Source organism: Typopeltis vanoorti, chromosome 12 (genome assembly GCF_054136105.1).
Source record: "Typopeltis vanoorti isolate ZY-2024b chromosome 12, IOZ_Tvanoo_1.0, whole genome shotgun sequence".
NCBI lineage: Eukaryota > Metazoa > Arthropoda > Arachnida > Uropygi > Thelyphonidae > Typopeltis > Typopeltis vanoorti.
In genome coordinates this window covers 8,342,711-8,348,300 of record NC_143560.1, presented here as the reverse complement: position 1 = coordinate 8,348,300, position 5,590 = coordinate 8,342,711, and positions in this window count along the sequence as shown.

Genomic DNA, 5,590 nt, shown 5'->3' with positions numbered 1-5,590 from the left:
CCTCTGCCTTTTAAACTTGCCCTTCTGGCATTTTAAATCAATTTGGAGATGGTTCACTTTGTCCACACGAAGCCACCCTTGAAGGTGTTCGAAATTGGAAGCATGCTTTGTCTCATATATATTGTATTCTTTCGATACTGACACTGACTCACGACAAATTAAACACGCTGGCTTATCGTCGATCGGCACAAAAAAGTACAAATTGGTCCACTTTTCATTAAAAACCCGACAACAATCACTTGATTTACGCTTTTTACTCGTAGACGCCATAGTAATGGAAGGTGAACTCAAAAAATGATCCAAAATGGCGTGTAACAGTTATTATCCACTGAATATGTCTCACACTAATGAAAAAAGTCTGGCAATATAAAACCACAATAGGCTATGGCTGACACGACAAACCTGCGTGCGCTTATACACAAATATCACACTTTTCACGACTGACTGACTGATTGTGGATGAGATCCTCTTGTATTTATATGAAAATAACGAAGTATCGAAAACCTTCGAGATGTATCTGGAGGGCACTAGACAGCGCACTCGAACGAACTACTACTTCAGCCATCTATCTGTGACATTAGTACTGGTACTTAAGTACCGCTTGGCGCTGGTAGATGGCTGAAGAAGGACGTCTATTTAATATTTATTTTTATAGGATTTTTATGTAAAGTATCACATGCACAGCGTTCCTTGTGAATCTGGAAAGCATCTTAGAAATTCTAAATACCGCAGTATAGCTTATTGGCCCTCAGACTTCATTGAAATTATTTCTTATTTAATCGCGTTTTAATGTTAAGTAGTTATTTTTAAAAAATGGCGGCGGGCCATGCGTTGAAGACCCCTAGAGCTCTCTAGAGCGAGATTCCGAACCAGATTTCTTGTCTGTTAACGCTATATGGTTTTTTTTTTTTTTTTTTTATGCTGTCTATAGTGCTTCTACTCTCACTGTAAGTTGTTGCTGTCTTTTGATGAGAAGTATTCAGTTCTATAGTTCGCCCACGATTTGTAGGTCTCTGCTTCGCGTCTTTCAAAGAATAGTCGATTCGTGCTGAAGGGGAGAAAGAAATGAAGGACGTCCGAATTGGTCGCCAACACGCGAAATCACGTGCTTTATAGGTAAAATTTTCCAAATGTTACACAAGCAACATAGTTAACTACGATAATCATAAAAGAGAAGTTAATTTTCCGACCGGTAATAATAAACAAGTCATTCCACAATACGGACTGATTACCCTATTATCGGAATAGATTCTCCTTTTTCTGAGATGCGTAGATGTGTCGAAGGATCTCTAATCGGTGGGCGAACTATAATTCCCAGAGATATGTAAGCGATTGAACTCTATCAAGTTGTTCTGTTTGGTTGTTGGAACATATAAAACCAGTCTAAAGCAGCGTTCTTGTATAATGGACTGTCTGTTATATGCAATGAAAGAACAACCGACGTTCCCTTCGATTTTGCTTCCGTCAGTGTATATTTGGAAATCGTCGCTTTCAGAGCTTTCCCTCTCCTTAATGTATGTCCACTTTGCTGGGTGAAGCCACCTACTGTAGTGAAGCGGGCGTTCGTAGCAATTTGGATCGATGTTGTAACTTTCATTATGTCCTCCGGAAGTTACGTCATATATAAGAGATAATTCTTGTATTTTCAGGCGGATCGATGTTGGAGCTGCAATAACGCAAGCTGCCTCGAAAGACATTGTCCTGTATCCTTTAATTATATGTATGGCTATAAGGCATTGAACTCTATTTAGCTTTTGTCGGTTTTTCTTTGATTTTAGTGTATGTTTCCAGGCAGGTGCATCATAAGATATCAGTGGTAGTATAGCTCTGGTATACTGTATATTGTTTTCAGCGCTCGTTGGCCTAATTCCCACTCAATAGCTAGGAGGTTTACTACTTGTAAGCTTTTTTCGTCAACATATGAGATGTGCTTATTGAAGGTATTTTCATCTATTATCACTCCTAGGTATTTTCACTCACTGGCTACCTCGAGAACTTCTCTGTTTAGGAAGGCAGTTACAGGTTGTTTTGATTTTTTACGTGAGATGTGGAGCACTTCAGACTTGGTGCTATTGAAGGTAACTTTTATCTCGCGTGCCCACTCTGCAATTTAAAAAAATTGCTTCTTCGTTGGCCGTTGCTTCTAACTGTAAGCCGTCGCGTCCCCGAATCATTATCATGGCATCATCGGCGAAAGCTATGACTTTTGTTTCGGTAGTGAAAAATAAGTCTTAAAAGCGAGTCGTACTGGATGTTCCAGAAGCCTTGTCCACAGCAGGAACCTTGCGCACAGCTTCGTTTGACTTCTTTCGTTACAGTTGTAGTTTTTAATGTCATGGTTACTCTTCTGTCTATAAAATAAATTTTTGTAAGGTAGAGTAAGTTTTTGGGACATTTTAAATCTATTAATTAATTGATTATAATCGGCCACCATGCAGCATCGAAGGCTCCTTGTACATCGAGTGAGATCAGTAGTACATTTTTTTTTTTTTTTTGCTGTTGTCTGTCTTCTGTGAACTCTATAATTGCGTCTACTGTGCTGGACTGAGGTCTAAATGCATATTGATTGCTGCTTAATAAGTATCTTGAGTAGACATAGTGCATTATTCGTTTTATTAGAAGTTTTTCTAGTACCTTACCAGCAACGTTTATGAGACTGATTGGTTTGTTAATTTCGTCGGATGTTTCGTTTCCTGGTTTGATTATGGGTATAATTTTTGAGCGTTTTCATATTGAAGGAAATCGTCCTCTTTTAGCCATTTGTTGTAAACTGTTGTTATGAATTCGGGGAATTCGAGAAACGCTCTTAGGAGTATATTGTTGGTTAATCCGTCTTCTCCAGGAGTTTTCCTTGGATCCATTGATCTTAATACCGACTCGATTTCATTAGTTGCATTTTTTGTCTGTACGTTTTGTGGATTTCTTCATCATCGGGAATAAACTTCTCTATCATAATAGCTGCAGCAGTTTCTATTAATTTTTTTGTGTAGGTGCCTGTTTTCTTGATAGTTGATAATATAGGTGTTGTCTTATTCTTGCTTGCTGCTAATTTATATATGCAATTCCAAGGATTCGATACGGTTGAAACTGTACAGAATTTTTTCCATGATTCTGCTTTCGCGTTTGTAATTTTGGACTGATAGCTGTATTTGGCTTTATAGTACTTCTGTCTTCTACTCTCTTAAATCTAGGTTATTGTATGTTCTTGGGTATAGTCGTCTTAATGCGTTAACACGTTTTCTTAGGACTGTTAGTTCGTTGTTCCACCAAGGCACTGATTTTCTTCCATCGATGTTTAGCTTCTCGGTTGTTCTGAGTGTTTGGTCGCTGGATTTTATCAGACCTGATGAAAGCGCAGAAGCAAGGAACTCTATATCGGTTTGTGCTGATGCCCAGATGGCTAGATTTTTGTCTAAGCTGAACTGTTTGCTGTTCGCATTAAAGTAATGCTCTGAGATTAGGCGTGAAAATTCTCTTTTTAATGCTTTTATAAATTTCTCTAGGTTGGTTTTATTGGTGAAGTATTTGATGTTAATGCGATGGTTTGTGTTGTCTATTCCGTTTAAATTTTTGTTACTGATAATGAAACATTATGTGATGGTCAGAACAGCTTTCCTCTTCTTCGTATTTCCATTCAGAAACGTGGGGTAAAATAGCGTTGTTTGCCATTGTTAGATCTATGAAGCTGCTTCCTCTGTATTTTCAAATGATGGAGTGTTGCAGTCGTCGTTTAGTATGTGTATGAAATTTGATGCTATGAACTCTTCCAAATTTTTACCGCTATTGTTTGTGCTTTCGTTAAACCATAGAACCGAATTGGCGTTGCTATCTATTCCCAGAATTAGGCCGTGGTTGATAGTAAAATCCAAGATGTTGCCCATTTTTTCTAAGTCGTATTTTATGTAAGCGTGATAGTTTAGATATATACTTGCAGCAAAGGTTTTAATTCCTCTGTACGTAATTTCGATAAGTACCGAGTCCTCGTTGCTATGCTGAGAAATTAATATCGACTTCGGGGTTGACAACGAGTATTGCAACTCTCTTTCTGTCTGATCCTTTGGAAAATATTTTATAGTTACTTGGAAAGCCGTATAATTTGATGTTGATGTTGTAGGGTTCTTGTATTAATGCTAGTCTTATTTTGTTTTCTATTTATGAGTTCTGTTAAGTTACTTACAACCTTTATAGAGCGTTGAAGATTTATTTGAAGGCATGCCAGGAAAGTAATGCTGTTTCTGCTAGCTTCATTGTTGCTCTCCATAATCTATGTTTTGAATTTTCAGCTGTCTATAGTAGTTACATGTCGGGCAGTCTTTGCTTAGTGCCATCTTTGCAGTCGTTTTTGGTTTTGGCATGCTTGTTGTGATTTTAGCAATTTATGCAGTTCATCTCGGACTTATTTCGTGGGAACTCGCTGAACTTATTCCTTAGAGCAAAATGGGCAGGTGGTTTTTCCCCTGCAGTCTCGTGTGTGTGCTGATGGAATTTATTGCGGCTAGAGTACCTCAGAACGCTTATTTGCCATTGTACAGTAGTCTGTACAATGGCAAATTCTTCACAGCAATTTTACACCGATTCTCAACAATTTGGTCCTTACGGTTGGATACACTTCTATAATCAAGTTTTTCTTGTTCGTTTTTTTTTTTTATTTGTCATGATAAATTTCTGTGTCATCTTTGTATCGCCACTGAAGAGTGCCTTCTGCATGCGGATCGAATCAATTGCATTGTTCGTATCAATTTCACTGGGAATGTCATATATGAAAAGTGTTTGCATTAGAAAGTGTTTCTTACTGGGATTTGCTACTAACGTGTCTTTAAATTCCTTAGAGATTTCGTTATGTAGCAAATCTATGTTGGTCTTTTCTTTGGATTCAATTAAGACTCCTCCGTTATTAAGGCTTTTCATTTTTGTGATTCCGATTTTGATTTTTCTTGGGTCTATTTTTTCTTTGATGATATTTTTTAGTTTCCTCGCTGTTTTGTTGAGCTATCGGTTTCACTATTAGTTTATAGCATGGATTGTTTTCAAATTTGTCTTTGTTTAAATCATTGTTTTTAACGACTTGCGAGTATAGCTGAGGGCTAAGTTAACCTCTTCCTGATTGCTTGTAGCTGCCTGTAGTTCTATTGCTACTTTAGTTTCGATTTTCCTTTTATTGAAAACCTTCGTTAGTTCTCTAACTGCGGTTAGTATGTCCTGTTTTAAATCGTGTGTGTGTGGGTGTGGGTGGGTGGGTGCGTACGAGAGAGAGAGAGAGAGAGAGAGAGAGAGAAAATGGAAAGAAAGTCATACAATGTTTACAAGTTCCATAAACATTGTATGGCTTTCTTTCCAAGGTAGTTGTATTCTGTTTCATAGCAGGATAGTCAAAGCCTATGATATGTTATTAATGCTTTGATACCTGTTCTAAATAGAAACTGAAATGCTTGCAGTAAAGCACAGATGAAGATACACGTGTGAGTTGTCATTTGTTTCGTGTATAATTACGTGCAAGAACATTTGCGGCTGTTTTGGTGTTTTAAATTTTAAATTTAGGCAGATATTTAGAAATATTTTAATCTTATCAAATAGCACTACAAAAATCACG